The 12,553-nt window shown below is 41.7% G+C and overlaps 1 protein-coding gene across 7 annotated transcripts in view; it reads right to left on the reverse strand.

The window, feature by feature from the left end:
- Positions 1-12,553, reverse strand: part of ppp3cb (protein phosphatase 3, catalytic subunit, beta isozyme) — a 35,822-nt gene that overhangs the window by 21,913 nt on the left and 1,356 nt on the right. The gene's annotated exons all lie outside the window — the stretch shown is intronic.

Raw genomic sequence — 12,553 nt, forward strand, 5'->3', positions numbered from 1 at the left:
AGGGCTGCCTGCCTCTGCTCTGCAGTAATGTCTCTCTGCCTCTCTGCCTCTGTTCTGCAGTAATGTCTCTCTTACATAATGAAGGCCCCCAGGGCGCTGCTGGAGAGGGGGGTTGACTGACGACGAGGGTGATACAGCAAGAGTGCACAGCTGCACGTGAGGAGGCACATACACACATACGAAGACACACTCAACAAAACGTGTGCGCGCACACACACATACACACACACACATACACACACACACACACACACACACACACACACACACACACACACACACACACACACACACACACACACACACACACACACTTCCACACAAGTGTTCTTAACAAACAGGCACAAACTCAGTGGCAAGAAATAAAAGGCAGAGGTGCAGGGGCGCATGCGTACATCATGTATGGCACAATGGCGTTAACACGCATGATCACACATGTGTGTATGAGCCGTGGCACACACACACACACACACACACACACACACACACACACACACACACACACACACATACACACATACAAGCTCATAAAAGGTATCGTTATGCAGGATCCACGGAGCCTGTTGGAGCCCCACCAGTGCTAACACAGATAATGGCCTAGATCACACACTAAAAACTAGGCCTGGCTCTCTCTATCTCAACACACACACACACGCTCACACACACACACTTTCACTCTCTGTCACTTTGTCTCTGTTTTGCACTCTCTCCTCTTGTCCCTTCTCTGTTTTGTTTTTTTTCTGTTTTTCACTCGTCTGCCTCTCTAGCTCCTTCTCTCTCTTCCTGTTGCTGTAACAGGCGACAATCTCTTCAGCGAGCTTTCACACTGATAACCATTGTTACATATTAATGTGATACTCACATTTATTTAAGTTTTACAGTAAAAACAGCACAACAAAACGGGGAACAAGATTGTGCGGTTTTATGTGGTCGCTACTGAAACATCAACAACATTTAGCCAATGTCAAATGAGCCATGAGGAGAGATAAATGTTGGATAAATGGTTTTCAATCAACCCAAATCAACTCTTTCTATATAATTGTGATGATTTCACTCAAACTTTAAATATGATCATTTCTGTATGGACATTTGCTGCTGTCAAAATTTGACAAATCATCCTGAAACCTCAGAACTTCGCAAAACACCTCAACCAAAACATATTTCAGAATACCCAGAGTCTTCTGGGAAACACAAAGACACACCTGAATGCATATTAGGAAACCCTAAATTATGTAATGGCACCTCAGGGCTCTATAAGATAGCTACTACCACACCCCATGACACTTTTACACACCTTATGATTGAATACAACACACAACAGCATGCTGAGACATCCCAGGACACCTGCCGCTGCCAGGCTCCAGGGTCTGTTTTCCATGGGTCGAGAACAACGGCTCTACATGTTAAAACCAGTTTTGCATTACAAGGTAGGACTGATTAATATTTTAAAAGGTTTGTGTCCCCTCAGGCTGTCAGAAAACATAAATCAGACGGGGAATTACTCATGCATGTTGGTATTTGTGTGACTTCATACTTTTTTATATAAGGAAATAACAGGGCCCGGCCAGTATGTGGCTCAACCTCCTCCTTCATACTGTGATATGCTGGCCTGTGCTGTGCTGCACCACACCGTGCCATACCGTGCTGTTCTACAAAATGTACTGATGCTGGTACATGTCATCACAAAAGCTGCAAGCACAGTGGAAACGGGCTGCAATACTCTTTTGAAACTTGCACATAGACATAATCTCAATCTGAGTATGTATATTTTTGGTTGGAGTTAAAACTGAGGACTCCAGTGTGTGTAAAAGAGAAAGAAAGAAAGACAGAGAGGGAGAGGGAGAAGGGTACAAGCAAGAGGGACAGAGTGTGAAACTCGTAAATTGTGAGAGCAGTGTGAAAGTAGGGCAGGTATGAGAGAGTGGAGAGCAGCAGAGACACAGAGCTTGGGGAAGGGAACTATACTTGGGAAAACTATACTTGGCAGTTAGGGAATAGCAAAAGCAGAGGTTCAGTACCAACATGGTCGAAACCACCTGACAACTGACCGTTTGATAAGTGCATAGTTCAAGGGGATACTACTGGATTTTCGAAATAAGAGGTTCAAGCTCACGTGGGAAGGTAGAAGACTGTAAATTGTAAAGAGACCGTGTCTGAAGTTAATACTGTAATTGTGATATGTAACTGAATACATGCGAGTAGATTTAATACATACTAATAATATACAGTATATTATATCCAATTAGTGCTACGACTGATCGTCAACCTTGTGGGCCATCTGATACACCGGGCTCATGTATTTGAATGCATCTTACTGTATTTGATTTAGGAAAGGAAGTGGACTGTAGTAGATAGAAGCATAGTACTTAAAGCTACGGGAGCTCTGTCAGGCTGTGCCTTAGGCACATGGGTGATTTGATTTGAGCTAAATGCTAACATTAGTGTGCTAGTGTGTTCACAGTGACTAACATGCTGATGTTCAGCAGGAATAATGTTCACTCTGTCCGCACGAAACATATGAAGCAACTGAGAATGATGGGATGATGTTATTACTGTTGCATGGTGCCACGTGAAAAAAAATCAGATGGTCTAAAAAACATTAGAATTTGTTGTCTGGGCGCTGTGAAGATCTGTAACATATTTCATGACAATCTGTCCAATTTATGTTCAAATATTTCTTCTCCAACTCAAGCCTGTCAATCAAACACTGGCATCAAAACAAAAGGGGCATCATTAAATTCAACATGGTTCATCATCTGGTTTGGACAATCCAATCTAATCAATCCAATAGTTGAAGAGAAATTATAGTCTGCGAAGTGGTTACTATAAAGACACTCACATTGCACTGAATAAAGAAGTTACGATCTCTTTGTTTTCAATCTATGTTAATTAACGTTTGTTTTTGTTTTTTTCCTTTTTCTTTTTTGCCTCTAAAAATCTTTTTGATTAAGCAGCTTTGTTAAGGACTTTATGATAAGTCTATATAGGGCAAATCCATAATAACAAAGTAAGAAAAGGGATATTTGGTATTTTTACATAAACAAAGTGTGAGCCCCTGCTACAACCCAATATCACACCAAACTGTGTAATACACCTGTCAGTCAGGTTTTGCATCGGCTGGACCTAGAAAGTAAGGTGCTTTACGTTTAAGCACCAAAAAGCATGTGGTTAGGTTTAGGAAAAGTTCATGGCTTGGGTTAAAATAGGGAAATTTATTAGTAACTTTACACACCTCACATAAGTTACATTGCCTAAGTTGACTACGTTATGCTATGTAAGTAACTTACTTACGAGGCTTTTAAAAAAAACAAGTAGACTTTAGCTTTCTCGAAGACTTGACATTCATCTGGGTGAAAGTCCTGTGTTTGTTTCATCCAACTACCCAAACTTCCTCCATACTTGTAGTGCATCACTGACATCTATCACATGACCTCCTTCTTCAACCCACACTGACACTGTATCCTCTAGTGGACTGATGGGGGTATTGCATGCTTTGGTTATGATACCCGGCCGCCTGATATGGAGGAAGCAAAAAAAACAAAAAGATTCCAAGCTTGAGGTTGAGTTCAAATCAAAGTCTATCAAATCAAATATAAATAGTATAAACAGGTTAGTGCTATCTTTACAGCTTTTCTTTGTCAACATTTTTATAAACAAAGGACATCTAGTTCAATTTAAAGATGATGGTGCTGCCACCCACCAAGAAGGACTTCAGAGATGAAAACCCTTTTTCCAAGTCTGTATGAGAAAATTATATTTTGGTTCCAAACAAAGGATCATTATCGCCATTTGGTGGTGATGACAAAAAAGACTCACATTTTGTGTTCAACTACTGCAGAACAAATTGCACCCACAGCCGATTCAATACGCTGAGTAGCTTCAAGTGGTCTGGTACAACCAGCGTACTTGGTGTGCAAGAGCAGAGATCAAGAACACAAGCAGTAATAGAGCACAAAGTCACCTCATCCACCGAGCCTTGAAAAACTGTGGATCATTTACTGTGTGCTGAACATGTAGTCACTGATAATATCATGTTAGGGAATATTGTATTCTTGCCACTTTTGTTGATATTTAATCTTCTGATGCCTTGTCCTGGTCTTTAGTAAGTGGTTGTATAATTTTGGTTTGATAAAGTTTGTGAAGCTGTCAAAGTCACAATCATCCTACTGGATTTAGTCCATTAAGATATCTTTCATAGCAAGTTAGTTAGCTTCAGTAGGTGGAATTTCCCTCTGTGGCATGCCAGCTTCATGCGTCTCCAGTGAGACTAGGAGGCTCATTGGAGACGTGTTGATGGTGATTCTGATACTCTTGTCTAGTTTTTGTCTTGTATTCTTACACAAAATCTCCTGTAACTCAAGACTGATGTTAGCAAATTACAATTCAAACCAAGACACCAGAAAAGAAAAGTGGGGCAGGGCATGTGTGTGAATAACATATTCACCTCTTATCACATAAATAGCTCTTAACATGTTCATTCAACTTTAATATGAGCAGTGGCTGCCATCTTTGCCTTGAGAATAACATCCTGCAACCTTGATGAATACACTCAAGCTAGCACTATCACACAAGAGCTGTTGTACAAAATCCTGACAGCTGAAGGTACAGCAGACCTTTGTGGCTTGAAACAGCTCTTACAGCATAATCCTGCTGGACTGTCAGACCGTTGGCTACACACGACTGTCCAAAGGTTTTAGGCAGTAACAGTAAATTGCAGATGAGATGCTTTCAAAATTAATGCTATGAACAATATTTATGTATAAATTAACTTTATACAAAGGGCTGTAAATCTAAATAAAATCCCTTTAAAAGAGCACCAGAGGTCCTCAGTGCACTTGCAGAGTTTTTACAGGTAGGTAGGGTGTTCAAAGCATCTTGGAGAACTTAACAAGAGTTCTTCTGTGGATTCAAGCCACTTCAGTGTGTTCTTTCTCCTCATGTAATCCCAGACCGACTCCATGATGTTGACATCAGTACTCTTCAGTTCCAGGACTTCTTGTTCTTCTAGTGGCTGTAGATATTTTTTATAACTACAGTTTTATGTTTGGGCACGTCATCATGCTGCAGAATGAATTTGGGGCCAATCAGATGGCTTCCTGATGATATAGTGAGACTGATAAGCATCTAAACATCTGAAGTGCCTAAAACCTTTGCACAGTGCTATTTTAGTATAACAATAATAGCATGGGGGCTGTTTTAGTTTAGAGTTGTATTCCAATACATTTTGCCTCTGCTACTTACAAATAGCTTCAAATTTGCATAAAACAGCAACCGTTCTTGGCTAAGAGCCTGTAAAGATGACAAACTTAGTTGTTCAGATATAGACGCTCCTGTCAGGACGGCCAAAAGCAAATGCCACAATAGCTGTGCAAACTCTAAACACCATGAAAGAATATCATCAGCTGAAGATGACATAACACAGTTTACTAAAACTTAACCTCCGTGGTTTCATTTCAAAGATGGGATTCATCACAGTTTTCTATAGCTTCTTGATGATATTCAAACAAAGAGGACGTGCTATCATTAATATTAACTTTTAAACAGTAGTAGGTGAGACAGACAAAAGCCTAAATCAAGATTTCAGTATTTGGGACATTGGGTAACTTTAGCAGTATGAAACCTGGCCTGCCTAAAAGCTAATGGATAATATAAAAATGACAAAACTGTGAATTAGGATGTTTTATATTAATTTGCTCATGAACTCTTAGCTGTGGGAAAACCCGATAGTTTAACTTCAGAAGATTTTGTTAAAGGGCTGCTGTTGAACATCAGCCAGCTGGCAAACACTGGCACATTAATATTAATCTGCTGTGTGTTGTCTTTATGAATTTATCAAAGAAATAGGCCTACTGGATATAAAGCGATCAAATAGTGTCACAGGGAGTTCGACATCATTTATCCCACACAGATATCAAGAATGTAAAGATGGTGTTTGCTTAGATCGTGTTAGACATCACTTTACTGTTATGCAGACTTAAAAACCAGGAAAAGATCATGGCATATAAAGATATTAAGATGTCCAAAATCTAAGACGATATGTAGTCTTATATCAGTATGTCAATCTAATATTATTATATATTGGCCAGCTCTGTCTTAAATGCCGCTGTAAGGCATTTTAACACTTTTTATTGCTGCCAAGTGTTTCAACCTTGGGAGGGAACTTTCCTTCCTGACGGTACAGTCTGAGCTGTCCCTTGTCTGAGTACAGATGACGAACACGGCGAACTCCGCTCTCTGAAGTGGAGACAAGTGGAGTGAAAAAAACGTTATTCATCCATAACAGTCCTCTTCACTGAGGCAACCAATGACACGAAGGAAGGCATGCGTGTGAGGTGAGATGGAGCGAGTGGTGTAAGTTGAGCAAAGAGGTGAGAGCATTTGTAGCTTCGTCTTCATGTACTTTCTGCTGTTTTCGTCTTCTGGCCCACTCTCCACAGCTGAACTCCCCAGTGTGGAATGTATTAAGCACCAGAGCTGCCAGCTCAGCCAAAAATCTCCACATCACAGAGCGGTGAGGGGGGGAGCCCGAGAGAAAATCTATGACATAGCTTTCAACCAAATCTCCTAAATTTGTTTGGGCTGGCCTAATAGCCTAACTGGAGCAGAATCTGATCAGAATCATATTGTTATTGTGTGCATCATCTCTAATGGCTAAAGTTAATTATGGGGGATATTTCATCACTTTTAATACCACAAGGACACCATTCACAATCAGAGGGGCTGGTGCAGGATGCAGGAAGTGACAGCAAGTGAGAACAGACAGATTGCGGAAGAAGTCACCCGTCATCCATCTGTTACCGTCTGTGTTTTTCCCCCAAATGTTACAAAATATGGCTAAATAGGTATAAAACAACACAAACTTGTGCCTATTAATCAACTGGATGTCAGATCATTTAAGAGAATAGGAAATGAAACAACTGCAAAGAATGACACAGAAATTGAATATTATAGAAGTATTAATGAGTTTACATGTGCTACAGCAGACGGTGAATCCACTCATTACAGTGGAATACTGTGTCTGCCCAGACTGTATCTGTCTGATGTTCATCCAGTGACATCGATGGGAACTGATGGCATGCCTGCATGTGTGTGTGTTTGTATGTTAGATGTGTTGCCCTCTCCAGGACCTCATCTAAAGTGATCACACACACACACATATCTTCCAAGATCTGTTCATCCCACTTCCTGTCTCTGCATGAATAAATGAAGGAGGAAAAAAAACTGAGGGGTGAAAGAATGAGAGCAGCAAAGAGAGAAAGAGAGAAAGAGCAAAAATTGGGGTGCATGACAGAGGAGAGATGCAACTGTTCACGTGAGTGTTGTGTGTGTCTGTGTTTATCTACCATCTCTGACCCAGATCAGCTAACATAGATCCACGAGGTCTTTGAAGGTGGTGGTGGGGGGACAACTAAAGATACGTTTGAAGTTGTTCAATTAATGCACACTACACACATGAAGGACCATCTGTGTACAGACACACACACACACACACACACACACACACACACACACACACACACACACACACACACACACACACAGAAACAACGGCCCATCCCCTAACAGCCTGTCCTCATTAGACAATCCCTTTCTCGCTCTCTCTCTCCCTCTCTCGCTCTTTCTCTGGAGTACCTCCTCTATAAATAGCCCGTGCCCTGCCACCCTCCCCACAGGGCACACAGAGACCTGTCAAGGTGGGACCCCTGGCTCATAGGAGTAACACCCAAATCCAACACACACACACACACACACACACACACACACACACACACACACACACATACACACACACACACACAGTTCACACAAGGCTCCGAGGGAATGGGACAGCATGTTACACGAAAAGGAAATATGCCCACTGATGCCCCAAGCCTTGCCAGGGGTGTTTTGTGTTTGTGTGTGTGTGTGTGTGTGTGTGTGTGTGTGTGTGTGTGTGTGTGTGTGTGTGTGTGTGTGTGTGTGTGTGTGTGTGTGTGTTTGTCCATGCATGAATGCATACATGCATGTGTGCATATTGGACATGGCTCCACTCAGCTTTGCTGAAAACTCTTCACACATGTATTGATTTGTTCAAAAAGTCAGAACTTACAAAAGATATATATCACCTTTGCACTTTGGAGCATTATTTCTGAACAGGAATACTTTTCTAAAGTGAGGCAACTGAGGTGGCCTTTGGTTTCATTGAGGAATCCTACAATGCTAATAGGCTATTTGCATGTAGCATGTAATGCATTTAAATTGATCAAACTGTTGTTATTTTTTCACTATAAACTGTATTAATAAGCATTGTAGCACATTGGCACTTTACCTAATACACAACAAGACATTTGGCAGTACGGGTTAGTAATCTCGTGTACCGTTGTCCTTACCTTTGTATTATGCTGGCATACATACTGCACAGTATTCTAAGTAAAGTGTCCCTGTGTCTCAATTTGCATCCCTCCGTACTTACACTTGCTATTTTGAGTGTGTAAACAGACAAAACATTTTGTGTCAAACATTGAACACTTCTCATCCTCAATGGCCGCCATCTTGGCTAGCAAATGGGACCAACAACATATTTTCAAACTGTTGGATATGACGAGCGAGGAAGTGGTTGCTGCTGCAGCGAACAGCGCACTGTACAAAAGCAGGTTGAACACGTCTAAACAAAAGTGTTTCTTTTTTACTCAGTACCACGATACTATTGTCGGATAGAAACTATCAATATGTTCGCTGTATGCGTGAAACGGAGCATGAAAAACGTATTTGTAGGTAAAATTAGCAAACAAAGTCGGCAGATACTATCGTGGGTGATGCATTTTAATGCTGCGGTCCTCATTTACGGTAAATATGGAACGGCTGCTTGCGATTTAGGACAACACCCCATGAATATGCACGCACTGTGTGAGTAAGTGCACTGACAGGTGGTGTACTATGCATAAGTGTACTAACAGAGATGTCCAAAATGAGACACACCATATGAAAGGCAATATCCTAAAAGTAACACCTGAGCATGGATGGGTTTAAACTCTACTGAACTGTCAGAGGGATGAAGACAAACACCGGCAAAAAGATGTAATGGTCACAACGTTAATAAGCGAGACACAACTCTCATCATCCACTGAGTTTGCAGACTTAGGTACACCTTGTGTGTGATATTAGCTGCCTTATATGTATGTAGCTCATAATGTTCTCTTATTATTGACACAGAGTGAGAACGGTGTTGATTCAACTTTACTGTCTTTATTTAGCTTGCATGGACATTTTTCACATCAATAATGGTTAAATTGTCATAGAAGAAAAGTTGTAACTAATTGCAATGCTGATGCACTTCCTCCATTACATGAACCAGTATAGGCACTGATTACAAGGACCATGGAACGCAGCCATGATTCATTCTGAGTCGTAGCTGTGGTTTAGAAGCCAAAACATCCACTGTGAGAAGGAGCTTCTGGATTGCAATATTCTGAAAGATGTTTTTTATATTTTGTCCACCCACGTGTATCTACGGTATGTTACCTCAAGTGTTTTCCACCTTCTGATGGACACAAGCCATTATTTTCATTAGCTCTACTTCTACAGATTTTTTTTAATGTGAAAGTTATTTCACATGAAATGAAAAAGTTATTTGATTTACAATCATGAAATGGAGAAACAAGGATGTAACCACAGAATACTTGGTACTTTTATCTGATCAGGTTTGTCATGGCTGGGCTGATCATGCCAGTTCAGTTAACAAAAGTATTTTTAAAAGAGAGCTCTGAGCTTTTAAAGTGTCTCAGTAAGACATGACAGTGAGCGAGCACACCAGGATCTTGAAATGAGCTGACATAGGAACACCAAAAAATTTAAAGTCATTAGGCCACTGATATTAGATGTGCCTCTGCCATGAAAAGGCTCTATGGAGCAGAAGCTGTGCACTGTGCTTTGAACACTATGCATAAGACGCACTGTTTTTTCCTCGTGTTTCCGAATCAAGAATTAACACGGCAGTATCACATCTTGATAAACTCCACCATGTTTTCTGTAGACCCTTTCATTACTGAAAGTGTAACACTTTACACATTTAATTGATCTTTATTACTGACATCAATTTGTTTTTTGTCAATCAAGCATTTCAGTACCAGTTGTGTGCTTTGATGAAACCCAGTGGATCAGTTTTTACTGTACCTGATTTGACAGTCCTACAGAGTTACTGTATTAGACTTCATGGATGCATTGTATGTATGTATATACACAACTGTGCATACGTTTTAGACGGACATGTTTCGATTTTTATTGTTCAGCGAGGCATCTGATTGGTCCAAAACTCATGACGACAAGCGCAAAACATACATTCAGAGCCATAAAGAACTAACCTCAGCCACAAGAAGACCAAGCAGTCCTGCAAAAAACATTAAACATTAAAGTTAAAGGATCCTTTCACCAAATATTGTTTTAAGTTTTGTTTTCAGTTTCCATCACAGTTAAAAATAAAACCAAATCATGTCATCCTTTTTGAAAGCATCCTCACTTAACATTTAGTGCCTTAAACATTTGCGCAGTAACTGTAAATGCTTTTGTTGGTAGGACTCTTTCTGTAGTCTATTTGCAGATTAAAGTTCAAATGGTGCACATCAAAAATTGCTATTATTGTTGTTGACTCATGGGTACAGCCCTCTCCTTTGTCACCTGTAAACACTAGTCCAAGAAGAAGCATGATGGCTTCCGTGCTATGTCAGTGATAATACATTAGGATGCACATGGCATGAGAGAGAGGGAAGAAAATCACCAGTGTTTCTACGAATCGGTTTTTTTTTTTTTTTTAAAGGCAAAAGGCAATATTTGGTAGCGACATCTTTAAATTTACTGAACTAAACTTTTAAATAAAACCCACACTCACATTTTGGCTCTGGTTGTTTTTTACACACACACACACACACACACACACACACACACACACACACACACACACACACTCGCACGCACGCACGCACGCACGCACGCACACACACACACACACACACACACACACACACACACACTAATCAAAAATGGTGTTAGAAGTCCATTGGTTAATTCGGAGGAATGCCGTCCTGTCACTCACACAGTGTAAAATACTACTTTTCTTTATTTCTCTCAGTTTCCCTGTTTCTCTCTCTCTGCCTCCCTCTCCCGCTCCAGCTACTTCACCTCCTCCGTGCCCTTGTCACATTCTCTCTTTCCCTCTCTCCCTCACCTCGCCCCCACTCTCTGCCTCTTTGTCCATTCCTCTCCGTATATGCTTTGTCCTTTGGGTCCATCTCTGTTCACTTCTATCTGCTGAACATTACTAAAATCCACACAGTCCATCTGACAGAAATGTCTTGACTATGACTGATGCTCCCATCCCTCTGCAGCTTCATTCCCACGAATCACTCTCACCTGACTGATGAATTGCTGTTTACGAGAGACGATTCATATGTGTGTGTGTGTGTGTGTGTGTGTGTGTGTGTGTGTGTGTGTGTGTGTGTGTGTGTGTGTGTGTGATGGATGATGCATGAGGATGTAGGTCGTTTATTTTGTTCCAGTGTTAGTAACTGAGCTCCGTTGGCCCAGTTGCATTACAGCACGCATGCAAAAAGAAATGTATAAATGCACATAACCTGCACATGTGTAAGCGAGTTACAAATACGAGGATGAAGGTGGATAGCGTATAAGTGATGGATGGATAGGGGTCAGTGAGAATTTGGTTGCTTTGGCAGGATCCAGATTTTCTATAGCACCGCCCCTGCACAACTGCATCCATGTATATTCACACAAAGGCATACAGCTATGGGCATATATGCACATGCAGTCCTGTAGTCCTACGTGCAAAAACTGCAAAATCCCCCACGCACCCAGTCAAGCCCACCCCTTCCGAGCACGACGCACGCACGGAATACCGGGGCATGCCCGAGCGACGCATACAACTGTGAGCTCCGCTTCTTCCGGCAGAAAGACCTTGTGAGTTTATTTAGGGGAGCCAGTGGGAGAGACAGCCAGCCGGACATCGTCGCATGTGACAGGCTGCGTGCGTGGAAGCGTCCCTGCCATGCCAGTCTTGTTGTGACCCGACAAGCACGACAATCTGTGCAAGCTCCGGTGGATCATAACCCGAGCGGAGCTTCCCCTCCCTCCCCACGCCCTCCCCCCTCATAGACGCCCACGCGTAAAGCAGAAACAGACACTCTAAACACATTAAATATTCCGTAATCCAATGATGCAATAACACCATTAGAGCTGTATGCATCCTCCTCGTTGGGCAATAGGGTCGGGTACGCAGCCCAGCATCCCAAAACTCCATTTTGTCTATCACTTGACACTCGGGGAAACAAGAGGGGGAAGCCAGGGAGACCTCTACGGAGACGTGGAAGAACGATGCGCACGGGACGAAGCAGAATCACCCACTACCGTTCAGGCCTTATTGAAAAAAGCATAGGCTTCCAAATGACTCTTACGGTCATCTTGTTCACTCGTGGCTTTTAAACGTCACATCAGCAAACATCAGGGTGAGTTCATCATATAGGCCTACGCAATTAAAGCCAAACTCGCGGGGATGAGGGTGCGCACT

This window comes from Embiotoca jacksoni, unplaced genomic scaffold (assembly GCF_022577435.1).
Source record: "Embiotoca jacksoni isolate LCO1_2020_lvr unplaced genomic scaffold, fEmbJac1.0.p SCAF_5, whole genome shotgun sequence".
NCBI classification, from domain to species: domain Eukaryota; kingdom Metazoa; phylum Chordata; class Actinopteri; family Embiotocidae; genus Embiotoca; species Embiotoca jacksoni.